At 46.2% G+C, this 17,500-nt stretch overlaps 1 protein-coding gene across 4 annotated transcripts in view; it reads right to left on the minus strand.

Moving 5' to 3' along the window:
* The window catches only part of LOC118795111 (adhesion G protein-coupled receptor L1-like), a 71,494-nt gene that overhangs the window by 47,889 nt on the left and 6,105 nt on the right, over positions 1 to 17,500 (minus strand). For 3 of the 4 annotated variants that reach the window (XM_036553478.1, XM_036553477.1, XM_036553473.1), the window contains exon 1: positions 11,561 to 12,574. The exons of the other annotated variant lie outside the window; for it this stretch is intronic. The gene's annotated coding sequence lies outside the window, so the exon portion shown is untranslated. Of the gene's footprint in view, positions 1 to 11,560; positions 12,575 to 17,500 lie in introns of those variants that run through there. 4 annotated transcript variants of the gene reach the window in all.

Genomic DNA, 17,500 nt, shown 5'->3' on the forward strand with positions numbered 1-17,500 from the left:
TCTCACAGAAAGATGTGAGCGTGTATATGCATGCATACTTTTCTAATGTGTTTTTGCATTTGTTTCATATGTTTTCACATAGCAGTCACCTGACTGTCAGTGTTTTTTGCCACACGGGGCATTTCCTGGGCTCCACACAGTGAGATGGGGAGGGGGGGTCTGTCACATGTTAACCACCCCTGCACACTCATTCATGCAACATCATCACTGCCATTACCTGAGAGAGAGAGATCCTTCTGCCAGGGCTTAGTGAAGGCTCTGTGATCTCAGCACTATGTATGGAACTGGTGCTTGTGCCTATGCAGTGTGTGTGGTGTGTTTGTGTGTTTAGGGCACTACAGACAGCAGGCCTTATGATTGCTGTTCACTATCTCATTCGTTTCACTGGGCTCTTCACCCCGGACGAAACATTATCAGCAAGGCAATGAGGGAGCAACTTAAAGCAGATTTAATTCGCCATTCTTGGCACACTTCTCTTCTGTGATGCTGTACCTTTCCGGGACATATTCCATCACAAAGGTCTTTCTGGCCGTTAGCCAGGGAGTCTAGGAAACCTGAATGTACCTTTCCAGGCACTTATCTAAGTGCTAGAAGACTTTCAGGATGCATTTGCTGTATTTATCACCAGAAATCACTCCAGGATGTAATATGACATATTTCCAAGTTGTGATAACTTCTTGATATCTTTTAAACCTCATTCACGTAACTGTGGTGTTTTCAGTGATTAATAACCCCCCTGCTAGTAACATGTATAGGTAGTTGTTCCATTTGGTGCTCTGCTTGTGCCTGAGCGGTTGGCTGATTTGTGGGTGCAGACTGCGTTTCGCTGTGTTTGTGGCAGAGGTGGACGGGTAATGAGCAGCTGTAGGAAGGGTCAGACAGGAGCCGACAGTGTCACCCCAAATCTTTAATAAAATGAGGTCCATCTTTTGGATGGACCTCATTTATCGGCCAGGCAGCCTGCTAGCTGCATTTCCTGTTAGAGTAAATGCACTAAGTGATGCTCTGAGCGAGGTGAGAGGTGTTTCATGCCAGTTTAAATAATCATCATCCACCTGTAACTGACTGTGTAGGCAGGACTCTTCAGTTAGTTTTTCCTGGGGGGCACCAAACCAGTGCTGGCAGGCCAAACATCTCCCACTTCCTATTGACAAAATGTTTCAGATAAAATAATGTATAGTGTATGAATGTACACAATGCAGACCCATTTTGAAATATGCATAGCTATTATTTATCATATTCACAATAAAACATCATTACCTTCTCTTTGCTCCTTATTTGAGGTAAATGATCAGCTTAGAGCAGGTAAGTGTTTTTAAACAAAACTTTAAAAAACAGGCACATGATCATTAACAGAAAGGGAAACCAAAGTAACGGGAATTACTGCATATTTATTTCCTGTATTCGCTTCCTCGTGGCAGAAGTGCCCAGGCCGCAGCGAGACGTTAGTCCGGGGGTACTGCAGTGGCCGTCAGGGCTGCTGATGCAGGTTAATATTCTACTTCATCGATTCTCTGTGAAGCAATGACCATTGAGAAGCCTTCTTTATCTCTCTATGACTGACGCATGAGAAGGAAAAGCTAATGCCACCATATAAGACACAACGGAATGAAAAGGGAATGAGCTGCAGGTGGGTGATCACTATTTAAACATGTGTCAATCATGCAAAACAGGCAAAAACAGCTTCAGGAAGATTAGCAGTTGAAAGGTAGAGAGCTGAGCTCCGCCCACACTGACTGAAACCTGTGTAGAGTGGGGGGGGGGGGTGTAGTGATGAGGTGTATACAATAGGGGGGGCTGTAGTTCTGGGGTGCGTAGAGTAGCAGATGGCGTTGTCTCTGAGGTTGTGTGCTTGATGACAGCACCCCCCCCCCCCCCCCCCCCCCATTGTGGCAGTGTTTCCCACAATGCACTGCATTCCATCAGTGTCCCCTATACCCTAACCCCACGGTCCCTCATACCCCTGTCCCCTATACCCTAACCCCACGGTCCCTCACACCCCTGTCCCCTATACCCTAACCCCATGGTCCCCCATACCCTAACCCCACGGTCCCCTATACCCTAAGCCCACGGTCCCTCACACCCCTGTCCCATACACCCTCAGTATGCAGACATTTTTACTCTCCCACCCTTCCTTGGAGTGGGGGTGCATTATGGGGCTGGATTAGTGTTATCTGCTGGTCCATTTGATCCATCTCTCTGCCAGTCGTCCACACGGACACAAACACCTCAGCACTGCATTAATCTCATCACCCCATCCATCACTCTCCGTCCGTCCTGTCAAATACATCATCCTCCAATCCATCTTCTACTGCCAATATTGAGAAAACCACATCCACGCAGAGAGGGGGAGAGAGGGAGGGAGAGAGAGAGAGGGAGAGAGAGGGAGAGAGGGAGAGAGGGAGAGAGAGAGAGAGAGAGACAGAGAGGGGAGAGAGAGAAAGAGGGGGAGAAGGAGGAGAGAGAGGAAGGAGGAGAGAGAGAGAGAGGGAGGAGGAGGAGAGAGAAGGCCGTCACAGGCAGACTTGGCTGCACAGGGAAGACAGGCTGTGCTCGCTCTCCCCTGAGAGAGAGGCTGAGACAGAGCCTCATTCCCTATGAAACTGCCATGGGCAACTTTAAATAATCAAATTTAAGAACAAAAATCCCCCAAATTGTGGAGCAATGGCTGGAGGTCCAGTCCCTTTCAGGGAGAGGTGGAACCCCATAGCAGCTTTTATCTGCAGCCCAGGCCTCCTGCTGTGGCGTGAGGGACGACCGCTGAAACAATCACCAAGGTTCAGAATCACCATTTATTTATTTGGTTGGTTTTTATTTTATTACCTGTTTTATGTGTATTAATAGTCCTTAATAATCCTGGTTAATTTATTACTCATTGTTTTAATTTAAATACTATAAAGGGAGGGAGAGGTAATTGCTTTAGCATCACTGTCTTCTCAGGTGTCATCTGAAGCTGAATCTGGATTTGGGGGAGATTCAGATGGAGATAAAGGGAATGGGGGGGGGGGGCTGCTGCAGTGTCTTCTGAAAACAGACACCCCCCACGTCTGCTCCAGCCCCCACACCCGTCCTGCAGAGAGACGACCCAGGTGAGACCCGAGGAAGAGCCTCAGAGGAAAGTGGTCCTCTGCTGGGTGCTGCTGGGGTCGTTTGGATTATGATTCATAGTGAGGAATCTCTGTCCATGTGAGCAGAGCTGGGGCTTAGCTGCGTTCAAACGATGTTAATCCCTCACCGGATAACCACACCTACGGAGCCGGAGCTCAGGTGAATCTGCATCTGTCTGCTTCTACCTTTCCCTTCCTCCCCCCCCTCCCTCCCTCCCTCTCTCTCTCTCTCTCTCTCTCTCTCTCTCTCTCTCTCTCTCTCTCTCTCTCTCTCTCTCTCCCTCTCTCCCTCCCTCTCTCTCTCTCTCTCTCTCTCTCTCTCTCTCTCTCTCTCTCTCCCTCCCTCCCTCCCTCCCTCCCTCCCTCCCTCTCTCTCTCTCGCTCTCTCTCTCTCTCTCTCTCTCTCTCTCTCTCTCTCTCTCTCTCTCTCTCTCTCTCCCTCCCCCCCTCCCTCTTCCTCCCCCCCTCCCTCTTCCTCCCCCCCTCTCCCTCTCTCTCTCTCTCTCTCTCTCTCTCTCTCTCTCTCTCTCTCTCTCTCTCTCTCTCTCTCTCTCGCTCTCCCTCTCTCTCCCTCCCTCTCTCTCCCTCCCTCTCAGTGAGCACTGATGACCATGCTATAGGCAGCAGTTGTGTGTTGTGTTGCAGTCCAATGATAATGTTGCAGTGGTTGTGTTGTGGTCAGTTGTGTTCATATTGTGGTCAGTAGCGGTCAGTAATCATAATACGGTGTGTCAGTCAGGATGAATGAATGAGTGGAAACACAGAGGGGGTGTTTCCACTCATTCACCGAGAGAGAGAAAAAATCCCAACTTAATTATCAGTCTTAATTAAGGCACTCCGGATGCTCTCTCCCATGCTTGGGGTGTTTTTCTTCTCTTTCCACTCCTCTTTCTCCCTCTCTCTCCTTCCTCTTCCCATCTGGCACCTTCCTCTCCATTCACTCTCCCTCCCTCCACCTTCCTCTCTCTCTGCAGACACACGCACACACACACACACACACACACGTACACACACACACACACACACACACGTACACACACACACACACACACACACACACACATACACACACACACACATACACACACACACACACACACTCACACACACGCACACACACATACACGCACACACACACGCACACACACACACACTCACACTCACCCGCATTACTGACCAAGGCCAATTAGACAGCCTAAACATCTGACCATAGCGCCAGACGTCTCTGTAAATTTCCGACAAACATATTAGTATTGACTCCTGAAACCTTCCCTGTTTTCAGTTTCCCTCTCTCTCTTGCCCTCCATTTATTTCTCCTGCCGTCTCTCTCTCTCTTTAAATTCAACAAAACCCTTATGGGCAGGAGAACAAGCCTTTACTTTGTGATTTTGAGCTGGCAGCACTAATATAATTATTGTTTCTAATCTTTTTTAAATTCTTTGTAGTGTGCTGTTTCTGAGAACTGCTGCTTAATTGTCATTTTTGTGAGTGATTTTGGTATGTTAATGTTTCAGGTTTCAGGTAAATTTCAGGTTAGGTTCATTTTCTGTTTGTCTGTCTGTATAACTGGCTGGCTGATCCATTGGTTGAGTGTTTTGGATTATTTTTGCATATTTACAGTATGTTCCAAACGTGCCACCCTCTCAGTCACCAGGACACAGTCCAATACAGTAAAAAGGCACACGTTCTTTTCCATCTCACTCTTTTAAACAAACCAGTCATGAAAAGGCCTAAAGGACTTTTCCCTCTTGTTTACATCAATTGGTCTAAATATTCAAATCTTGTCTCAGTCTGAGATGATACTGGAGTCAGGTGGCACACACACGCACGCACGCACACAGGAACGCATGTGCACACACACACACAGACATTTAAACACACACACACACATTACACACATCTACACATGCACATACATATACATACACACGAGCATCCTCTTCTCCTTTACATTAGCCTGGAGCAATATCTGGTTCAACCACTACACCTAATCCTTTTCCATCTTCTGCACATCCTGATTTTGTGCCTCCCATTCTATAAATTCTTAATATTAACAACATTATTTAAATTTAAATTTAACATTTAATTTTTAAATTGAAATTAACATTGGAGAACTTTCCAATGTTAAATTTCATTTAGCAGGTATCTGTCCCATTCTGGTTTCTATGTAAATCTTCCAGAATTACTTCAGTAACTCCCAAACATTTTGCTTCAACCCTTAAATTTGTTATTCACTGGCTACGTTGGTAACATCCTCGTCATTGTCATTTATTTGAATCAACAATAGCAGAGGTCCAACTCACCAATCCCTACCAAACTCCACTTCCAACAACACCTCACTCAGACGCCACATCTTAGCCTTTATTTTCTGCACCAGAGCCAATTTTAAATGACATTATAAATGTTGGAGATACAGTATTTCACAGTTCACTCTGATAATCAGTCACTCAAATGCTACTTTGGCAAAATTCAAATTCATAATATATCAGGCTCAACAGGAGTTAAAAATTTCCCCCCGAAATCTAGGTTTGTTCAGCAAGATCTCGACCTGCAGATTCCACGCTAGCTACCTCTTATTATGCTCCTTTTACCCAGGAACAACCCATCCCCGGGGGCAGGAGCTCAATCTTCTGCACGAGACACATGCTGGTCTGTGGTTCCCTGGATCAGCACATCCTTGCGCACTGGTATTACACCAATGCGTGTAAAGATTTTTTGAGGTTTATAAACGACTCTGCAGAGCCCTTGCAGATTCCCCATCTGGATGTGCCGACTTATAAGCCTTAAATTTGGGGATATATTTCAGTGTTTCAGTGTAACACATTGTACTGCTGTCTGCTAGGCAGCCGTTAGAACAGTTTCCCAGCACCGACATGTCTATAAGCTCTTGTGAGAGGCCCTGGATGGAGCAGTTGATGCAGAGCTCACTGCTCTTCACAAATAAACCTCACCACTGCTCTTTCTACTTTCCTCTCATCATACTGAAAAAGAAGATGCTTTGCATCCTGGGAAAAGTGCTTCCCAAGAGCCTTTAGGCCACACTCATGCTTTTTACTACAGTATGAGTGCATTTTACAATAGGCTGTTTACTCTACGAACTCTTTTTATGCAGCTTGTAAACCTTCTTAAACTTCTAAACACAGTTTAAAAGCCCCCCTTCCCCCCCCCCCCCCCCCCCCCCAGCCACACTGCTTAAAGGCTGTATCATCACTAAAAGCGGCACATCTAAGGCTAAAAACCCCACAGCTAAAAGGATGACCTTGCCTTCGAGTGAGCCCATGCTGTCACGACATCTCAGTGCCTCATCCTCGCTGCTTCTGCAAACCCCTTCAGTATCATTCAACAAACAAAATGGGCATTCCCCCAGAAAGGGAGGCAGAAAACCAAGAACACACACAAACACACACACTCACACACACACACACATACACACACACAGCTCCCCCCCCCACACACATCCTTGTTTTCTGCCTCAGGGAAATAAGAGTGATCGTTTTGGGCTCTTATGTGTGTTTCTCTTTCTCTTTCTCTCTCTCTCTCTTTCTCTTTCTCTCTCTCTCTCAGCACCTGCACAAACACACCTAACTCCTCTGCGTTCACGTTAACCAGCATCATGGAAATATTCACAGTGGACTCAATCATAAATCCCAAGGCCCCGTCTCAAAGAACGCAGGTTTGGCTGCCACCTGACGCATGTGTGTTAGCCCTCGCTCATCCAATCACAGGGGACGCCCTGACTGGACGCCTCGACACCACTCAACATAGGGCTGGTATGAGGGCATCCGCTGCCGCATGGTCACTGAGGAACAGGCAACCAGCGAGGTTTGGAGCGCAGATGATTCAGATCCGATTTGTAACTAATCCCTGGTCGGAAGTGAAGAGATCTGTGTTTCCACGTACAAAAGAGTGACCGACCCCTGCGGTGTAGAGTCTGCTGTCACACATGGAGAAGAAGGCAGCCAGTAAGGGCTGTTACAATTTCAGCCTGTCCCCTTCAGGGTTATACTCAGAATATAATAACCTGCTAAGATAAATAACCGAAGCTATCAGAACTAAACATATCTGAATAAACTCACACCTACAGTTCCATTAAAGCCCTGAAAAGAATTTGAAAATATCACCATTTTCAACTGCAACAAGTAACCAATAACATTTTATTTTAATTAAATTGTTCTAATAATAATGAAAGCCGTAGTGCAATGTTTTGGGTTCATGAGGACTGAAGGTAATTCTGTCGTGGTGAAGAGCAAAGGCAAACACAACCAACACATCAAGACAGAATGCCACACACAACAAGAAAAACAACTCAATGATTTACAGAAAGATTCAGCAAACAGAAACATATATAGTCTTAGCAAGAAGCACCCTCTCTCACATGTGCACAGACACACATACCTTTTGGACAGTCTTATTCATACAAGCAGAATAGCGCTGAAAATGTCAGGTCCGCAGAAATGCATTATTGATTCCCTGCTGTCAATCAATCTCCAAACACCTCCGATTAGTGTGGGGGTCAGTGGGCATCTGACGAATGCTGCTGATCAGGTTCGAGGCAGTGAGACACGTTTGCCACATGACTTTAGAGGGAATGCAGGATCCTTCTTTGGAATGCAAGCAACACTTTGCTCTTAATTAAATCTACATATAAGGGGACATAACTGTGAGATTATTTACACTCACTTTAAATACACTCGCTTTAACCAACACTCCACACTGCTGTTCTACAGTCCAGCGCTCTGACCATGACTCCACACCTAGCGCTCTGACCATGACTCCACACCTAGCGCTCTGACCATGACTCCACACCCAGCGCTCTGACCATGACTCCACACTGCTGCTCTACGGTCCAGCGCTCAGCAGTTCTTCTGAATGTACCTACTGAGAAATCCGTCACTTCTCAGGGTCAGTTTGGGAGCTTAGCAAAGTGTCTTCATTGAAACGTTTATCCCCACACACTGTGTCTGTACCATTCACCGCAGACGGTGGCGTGAAACCTCGTGCCATCACTGCTGTTTCCAGAGGACCTGGCTCTGGTGAGATCCGGGCAGCCGCAAGGGGAGGGGGGCAGGGGTGGAGGAGCACTCGCAGGCCTGGAATGGGAATGGCGGGCCTTATGTTTGCTTATACAGTGCTGGGAGCGTCATGTACTTTAGTACGCAGCTCTGAATGATGGCTGGCTGTTAGCCGACATGAATATTCTGCTTCCTGCAGAGCACCTCACCGCATCGCACAATACACTGTAACCGCATAAATGGGCACATTGTTGCAAACTCTCAGGTTGGCTTTTTCTCCCTTTTTCAGCGTTGTAAGAATTCAATAACAATATAGGTTACAAAACAGCCAGCCTGTAAAGCAGAGGTCATCCCCCTAATGGCGGGGGGGTCGAGCTGTCAGGGACTGCACCCTGGAAAACAGAGAAGGTATCAGTTGTAGCTGTGACACAGAACAGAACCTGTATTATTTCCTCAGACATCTTTGCCCAGGACGATCTTCATGGCTTACATCTTACATTTTAGCAAAGGTTAGGAGCACCTTGCTAAAGCAGCTCGGCTCAGCTGAGTCAGAATGAGATAATGTATGCGCAGGGGCCGACCAATAAAAAGCATGTGGATATTTCACTGGTCCAATCAACAAGCGGTGGCTGTTTCTCACCGCTCCTCACCAGCGTGTGCATGATTACAGAGAGAACGTGGAAGAGGGTGGGAGACTCTGAGGCAAACCTTGCTGCAGCCTGCTGAAAGCAGTTCCCCACGGGCGCCAGGACAGAATGCGCCCCCTCCTGCTGGCAGCTATTTCCAGCACCCCCCCTCCCCTTTTCCATCTCTCCATTTTCTTTCCATCCGCGATGTCACCTGTGTAACATCAAAAAGGGGGACGCTACAAAAGGAATGCACTGTAAATGTCAGAAAAAAACTTCCTTTGAATGAAATTTCATCTGTGCGGGAAATTGTTTCACCTGACAGAAACCTGGCTATTAACAGGTGCATGTAACCCTCACTGAGCAGGGAGGCCTGACAAGCTGCTAGGTGGAGAGGGTGCAAATGTGGTGCACTGCCTGTGACTCGAACCCGCAACCTCCAGGCTTAAGGCTGTCTCAGCCTGTGTCTCTGGGTGAAGTGGCAAACAGACAGACTGGCTGACTGACTGACAGATTTTCTGTTGCTGCATGACATGTGGTCTGGTGCAGGTCCGGTTCCAACATTATGGTTTTCCTTTCTGACAATAATTGCGGCACAGCGGGCAATATTGACCCAAAGTTCGGCAGCTGGAGGCTGCAATACAACAGATTTACAGGTATTGAACAACTGCAACGGTGTCAATGCTAACGCTGAGGCTAATCTCTGAATTTCTGCCTGTCAATCAGCCTTAAAGCCAACTGGCAAACCATACTGCACTGAACTGGTGTACCTCTGCATCACAGTCTTCCAAGCCATGGAAATCGAGTGAACCCCTGTCCAACTATTCATGAAAGCTGTGGTGTTCATGCTCAATATTCGGCTTGCCAGGGTTTTTTTTTTTTTTGAGGGGGAAATTTCTATTATTTTATCATTGTTATCTTAAAGACAACAGACCTCACAAAAAAGAGCCCAAAGAATAATAACGACCAAAACTGAACAACAAAATAATTCAAAATAACACTTTATAACACTCTGGACAGCCAAGGGGGTGGCAGCATTTCTGACATTACATTCAATTAAACAACATTGTCGACATTAATTCTATTGGCCAATTAGTACATTAACGTTGCAGCCAGCAGCGTTATCGCAATTCGTCTTTGGAGAAGTGGCTTGTCATAGCTACCGCTACGTACATCGGCTATTAGATTTCGTTGCACATCTGAGGTGTTTGGTTTTCTGTGACGACAAGATCGGGGCCCAACTATTGCTTGTGATCACTACAGTGAACTCCACACTCAGTCTCTAGTTACCCATTGGAGATGGCGGTCGGTCCCTCTTCTCACCCTGACACAGAGAGGTACATCGTTTGAACTGGCTGATAAGTAAAGGTATTTTGACGGCGTGATCTACAGACTTCGACGTGACAGAGTGAGTGTGTACTCCACTAAATTAAATCGATGTTCTACTCCTAGGCGTCTCCGCTCCTCTGGAACCCCGGTAAGGACCCCCCGTGGGTTGGCTTTGTAATGCGCCTGCAGGGAATATCCGCCGCATATCAAATACCAATGGACAAATCAACAAGCGGTCGCTATATCGTTTTTTATGGATGATATTTCTGAATTCGAGTTTTTGAAAATTTGACTAAAATGACATTTAATGGCAAATATCGAATCCTAGCAAGATGAAGATATGATATCCGTAAAGAAAAAAAAAACTGTCAGATCACGTGATGGTATGATCGTGAGCTCGCTGAAAAGCTGTGAAATCGTACACATATTTATGAGAAAAACTCTGCGTTTATAATCAAAATTGCCACTGCTCAGGTGAGCCACTGATTGTGAGCGTGTAAAGGATGTGTAGGGTCGAGGTCGAGGATTAATGTTTATGCTCCGCAACACACATCTGAGCTTTACTCTAATGCGGATTTTCTTGTACAGCACACCATAAACCACCTAATGATAAAAGGCGACTAGTCAGGGAGACGAATCAGCTGAGACTGACAGTAAAGATGGAAAACCGAGGTGGGGGGAGGGTGAACCGGCCACTTTACAAACCACTGACTTCCGAGGGCTACACATACGTACATACGTACACACGGACACACACACACACACAGTTATATATCCCCTTCGCGTGTCCTTTGTCATCTGTGTGGATTGTTCATAATTGTAATCGTTTTCTGATACACAAAAAACTGTCCAATGACATGTGTCCTATATGACGCGGAAAAGGGCATACTTGTGTCACTCATGTGGTCGAAATCATATTTTTTTCATTGTGACTGCTACGTGTAATATCTACTTCTCATGTGTGTGCGCTTCTGTGCTGTTTGACATTAGCGGTAAACACTTCACTTTGATATCGTATGTCCAGCTTCAGATAAATGAACCGATATTCAAATAGCCTAAGGATGTCTTTCAACAAATATGGAGGGGAACATACGAGGGCAAAATGTCACCGTTTCAGTTTATAACGACAGGCCGTCAGCAGCCTTTTACATACTCACGCGACGTCAACACTCAAATCCTATGGCTGTGTATGAATGCGTGCGTGGGCGTGTGAGTGTGTGTGTGTGTGTGTGTGTGTGTGTGTGTGTGCGTGCGTGTGCGCGCGCGCGTATGAGTACATATAAACCGCGATGAATACGCGTGTTGATTCACCATTAACACGAACTCCGTTTCTACCCAAGCATAAAACATCAATAAATAAATCGCATTACACGCCTCTCCACCCCCTGTTATGAAGCTGGCGGAGGCAGACGGACCCCGCGGTCGCGTTCAGTGCTGCACCCCGTAGCCTGGAATAGCCTGCATGAAAGCCCGCTTCATGGCTTACCTGGTTTCCTCCGATCTCCTGCCTCCTTGGCTCAGTGAGACTCATTCATTCTTCCCTCTCGCTTCCCCTCTTTTCTGCCTCCTTCTCTGGTGATCCGTTGTTTTCCCCCTTTTGCGCCTTCTCCGTGCAGATGCATTCAGATTAAAAATTAATCAGATGATATCTTCCAGGCAGACCCGCGAGCCAGTGAGTGTGAAACGAGAAAAATCCGCCCCGACAATAAGGAGCAGGACGGCGAAACCTCCCACATAGCAGGCTAACTCTCACATCAATACACCAAAGACGAATCAAAATAAATAGCTACCACTCGACGTCCTTTCTTAAGATGTGCTTCCTTACAGACGAATGATTAAAGCATTACCTCTAAAGCACCATCATAATAAATAAATAATGGCCAGAAAAAAAGATTTCTTCCGCAGTCCGTTTCAACGGTATGGAGATGACAGGTTAGATTCAACAATGTGGCGAAGAACGCTTCCCATACTCAGAAAGCTCAAAAAGCATCAGAAAATTACGTTGATAAAACAAAAATAAAAAGACAAACATACAGAATGAACTAAAGCGGATTTTCTGGTTTTATAAAAGGCTACCATAATCAACAAGGCTGCTGCCTTTACGCAAATAAAGATTCTCTTTTGATGGCGGTTGCAAAAAAATACCAGAGGTTTGCTTTGCGACGCATGTCGTCGCGCTGAGAAAAGATCAGTCGTTCTGTCTTTCTCTGTCAGTGTGTCGAAGTGTTGATTTTCTCCTCAAAAAGCTTCTCCTTTACAAATTTGAGTACTCCAATTCTAAAAAATATAATCGTTATTCAGCGGCAGCAATCGCTAAATTAATACATAATCGAACATCAGTTTTCTCACAAACTACCCGACTATGACTAAATAACAAAATATGCATTTGCACATTGATTAACTGATTCATTTGTTCCTTAAGTCCACAGTCGAACTTGTCTTGTTCGGCAAAAAAAACAAAAACTCATTTTTACCGACGTATCGATCGATCGATCGATTGATTGACTGGCTAGTTGATTAATTATTATTCAATATTTGGTGTTAAAGCGACATGAAAGACACACTGCCTTTTATGTGTGCGACGTTTTCTCGTTTCAAATGGCATGCTTTCAGATCCAAATTTAAGCAAAAAAAACAAAATTTTATTATAAAAGCGTTATTGATCCTTTTATTATTATAAAAAAGAGAGGCTCTCCTTATGCGACAGATGTCCTGCGGTTTATAACACTGTAGCCTACATAGAGTCACGCGTGCCAAAGGCTGAGCAGACGGTCATCCGTACAGCAGTGCTGTTGCTTATTCGTGGGGCTCTTCTTTATTCGGTATTCAACGTTCGCATGAAGGTGGGCATGAAAAAGATTTGTCTGAGAGCAGTCTATTTTACGTGCCGCGGAGTGATAATTACATTCCCAAAACCGTCCCGGTTTACAGGCACCAGTACAAGCACAAAAACAGGATTCACATTTCTCTGTCGTCCCCTTTTCTTCGCCGTTTTTGATAGTTATCTTTTTATTTTTATTCTCTATCACAGGTGACAAGAGAACATGGAGTGATGAGTTTCAGAAAATCCTTGAATCTCCAATGAACAGATTCACTTATGTGCGCACAGACCTCCTTTCGGCAGCGTCGTTCTGGGTTGGAAATCATCAGGCGATTCCAGATGAGAGGCTGACACGAAGGTGGGAGGGGCGGTAATATTCTCGTTTTGCCCCCGACGGCCACCCAAGCCAGTGGTTCAGCGATCGCAGACTTTGTAATGTTTCACGATAATTATCACGCCAGGCCTCTTACGTCCTCTCTCCTTTGTATAATGGCACGCCGCAATGGTGTTGAATGGTGCGAATATTGCAGGGGAGATATTAGCCCAAATGTACGCCTCTCCCTGTGCTGTGAATACATGCAGAACGAAATCCCCCACCCTCCCCCTCTCCCCCTCTCCCTCGCACAGCTACGCTGTACTTTACAAAACCCGGCATGGATTTCCCTGTTTGTTCAACAGTTAACTCCTTATTCCCCAGACCTGGACTCGCATGTACAGGCAGACTCACAGACGCATATACACACTCAAAAGTACAGACACACATGTACACACACACTAACGCAGGCTTGTATTTGCTGCATGCACTTATGAGGTTGTTTTAGGAGTGTGGATTAACTCTTTCTCAAAAACAGTAATGAAACTGAGATTGCACCAGGATACTGTCACCCTGCACCGCCTCCTGGGGCCCTCCACACCCTTCCTGCCCACAGCTGGGGGGGGGGGGGGGGGGGGGGTTAGGGACCCTGTCCTGCCACCTGTGCCCTGGGCTTTTCTAGGAGCTGGTTCCAGCTCTACAGTGGGAAAGGGGTAATGGAGAGGAATGATATGCATGATGTGGAGATCTCTGGAGCCTTGACATGGATGTAAAGGAGACCATTATCCAGTTATAAGAGTATAGCCCATGAATATGAATGCATTCCCGTCGCTCTTATCAAGAATGCTTTAAAAAACACAGTAAAATACACCCCAAAGGGCATGATTAGCGGGGCTGAGGAGGGTCTTTTGGTCTTTCTCAAATGGTGGTGCATTCCGCCAAAAACAAAATAAAGTGTAATCCAGCACACACTGTGGTGTGTTCCAGCCACGCCCATGTCACATGACTGCTCACATGACTCTCAGATCAAGCAATGGCGACATGTTCATATCCAAAGGATCTGTCCCTTCCTCCTGGTCCAGGCCCTGGACTTCTCCCACAGGGTCTACTGACACTCCCTGCTCGCTGGTATCCGCGTCTGCACCCCACACTTCTCCGGCCCTGCATTTTGGCTTCCCTGTTTAATCACTGTAACGGTTAAGGGTTGGCCTTTTGTATTTGCTATGCACCTTTCCTATGTACCTTTGCTTTGCACAGCACAAGAGCACTTGGCACTTGCCAAGTGAATAAATACAAATATCAGACACTGCATGCCGCTAGAAGCTTCTCTGTCACACATTTGCCAAATCATGCTTTAAATATGTTGTCATCACTCAGCGCCCTAAAGGCGGGGTCTGAAGGCAGGAGCTGATTGGGCCTCTCACACTGCCTGGCCCCATCATTGTGGGACACTGTGCCCCCTCGTCCCATTGGCGACCTTCGCAGGAGTATTGATCACTCCCAGCCAATGAATGAACCATGTTTGCCCAGAAAAGAAAGCCATTATCCAGGGGAACTGTTTCTACAGTGCACATTTTTATATCTTTATCAATGTATGAGTAATTCATTAAAAAACATGAATCTGAATGAATAAATATCCAGCTGCAGTAACCACCCTCCCTCTCTCTCTCTCTCCCCCTCTCTTTCTCTCCCCCTCTCTCTCTTGCCCTCTCTCTCTCTCTCCCCTCTCTCCCTCTCTCTCCCTCCCTTTCTCTCTCTATCTCTCTCTCCTCTCTCTATATCAAATTCAAATTTGATATAATTCTATATCAAATTCAAATTCAAATTAAATTCATGACTCTCTATATCTCTCTCCTCTCTCCCCCTCTCTCTCTCCCTCCCTTTCTCTCTCTATCTCTCTCCTCTCTCTCTCTCTCTCTCTCTCCCTCTCTCTCCTCTCTCCCCTCTCTATATCTCTCTCCTCTCTCCCTCTCTTTGTCTTGGTTGTCCACATGATAATGCTGTCACTATCCATAACATGCTAATGCTACTACTGTCCATCACACAATATATTACACACTGCTGTTACTAATGCTAATAGTGAATGCTAGTATCTATCACTTGCTAATAATGCTACTTTCCAATAACACAAGGTACTCTGCTATAGCATCACACAGTAATTCTGCAGTGAGAGCCCAGCTTTCCCAGTATTACAGAATGACTTGGAAAGTTATCTGGATTTTGACCCATTTCTTCTCCTTTTACTCCTTTGACAAACAGAAACTGTGGAATTTTATGTGCATCAAAGCCTGGTGAGGCACAGGGAGGCCGTACCTATACCGTCAACACCCCAGCCCCCTGTTCACATTCTGACCGATGCTCCCTTCCACTGCCTTATAAAACTTTCTATTTCACAGTATTTTCAACAGCTAAATTCTCACTGGTTCTCTTTCTTTGCCTTTTTCTCTCTCTGTCTCACATTCTCTGTGCCTGTCTCTCTCTCACACACTGTCTCTCTCTCTCTCTCTCTCTCTCTGTCTCTGTATCTGCAGTATGAAATAGTCCATTATCTGCTCTCAGGGCTAATTGCTGTATTAATGCCATGCCACGGGTGACAGGGGGAGCGAGGCAGAGAGAAGGATGGGGGATGAATATGGATGAGAGAGAGAGGGAGGGAGGTCGAAAAGGAGAGAGCGAGAGAGAGAGGGAGGGGGAAACAGCAGAGGCAAATCTTTTCAGCTGCACAAGTGGTTTGAGATGAGTAGAAAAAAAGAGAAACAGGCAGTAATGGGTATGTTTCAGATGGCCTTTCTCTCTTTCTCTCTCTCTCCATCACCACATTCAGACCAATTATCCACTCTCGTCAGCACCACGGACAGCATATGGAAATGCAGATTGCAGGGAGAAATGTTTGTCTTTTTCACACAGCAGAGGTAAGTAGCTCTTGAAGGTGGGAGGGAGTGGGAGGAGGGGAGAGCAGGAGGGAAACGCATGAACTCCCCCCCCCAACACACACACACACACATTCATTCTTGTTCTCACATACACACACTCTCTCTCCCTACACATGCACATTCTCTCTCTCTTCCTACACACACACACACTCTCTCTCTCTTTCATTCTTGCTCTCACATTCACACACTATCTCTCCACACACACACACACACATGCAGACAGAGATGATGTATTCACCCCACACGCACATTCTCTCGGTCGCTGGACTGCCGCGATTGTAAGAGTCGGACTGTTGGTTTGCGCTGGAGGTAAACGAAAGAGTGTGTTCTCTTCATCATCACTGAGTGAACACTCACACACCCGTACCTTTCTCCACCAGCGCTTGTTGCTTGTTTTATGAATCCATGTAGGATATCGCACTGAATTAATACACAGCATCACTCCATTCCACCTGGCACTGATGTACAGGTCTCACATTATCTTTTCATACATGACCCATTCATACAGCTGCATAATTACCGAAATGTTATAGCTCCTGTGTCTGTCTCAAGGGTGCGGGGGCAAAGCTTTTCACAAGTCTCAAACCTGCAACCCTCTGACCAATAGTCCGCACTTCCTCCCTGTCAGTGGCAGATCCATAGAAAGAACCTCCAGCCCTGAATGATGCCACAGCCCCAGGAGTGACAGGGCTGCAGGGCTCTTTCAGAGACACAGTAGTAGTGGCCATTTGCTACATTCCCCATTTGCCTTTGGGTAAGAGAATTTTTCCCCTTTTTTTGTTTTATGGTTTTGCACAGCCACATGATAAACGCAAGTGTAAAACAAAGAGAGGATCTCAGGGCATTTCTGATCTCACTAACATTCATATTACATTTACTCACTGTCAGCACGAGCTCCTATCCAGAGCGACTGTTACCTACATTTTTTCATTGCTGTATTCTTTGGCTTTGGGGCTTTGGTTTTGGATCAGAACAGTGCTGACGCAGATCAGGGCACTGCAGCAAAATGCAGAGTCCCACTAAAACACACTCTCCATCAGCACCATGGAGAGTTACACTAAAGCACACTCTCCATCAGCACCATGGAGAGTTTCACCAAAGCACACTCTCCATCAGAACCATGGAGAGTTTCACCAAAGCACACTCTCCATCAGCACCATGGAGAGTTTCACCAAAGCACACTCTCCACCAGCACCATGGAGAGTTTCACCAAAGCACACTCTCCACCAGCACCATGGAGAGTTTCACCAAAGCACACTCTCCACCAGCACCATGGAGAGTTTCACCAAAGCACACTCTCCATCAGAACCATGGAGAGTTTCACCAAAGCACACTCTCCATCAGCACCATGGAGAGCTC

This window comes from Megalops cyprinoides, chromosome 19 (assembly GCF_013368585.1).
Source record: "Megalops cyprinoides isolate fMegCyp1 chromosome 19, fMegCyp1.pri, whole genome shotgun sequence".
NCBI lineage: Eukaryota > Metazoa > Chordata > Actinopteri > Elopiformes > Megalopidae > Megalops > Megalops cyprinoides.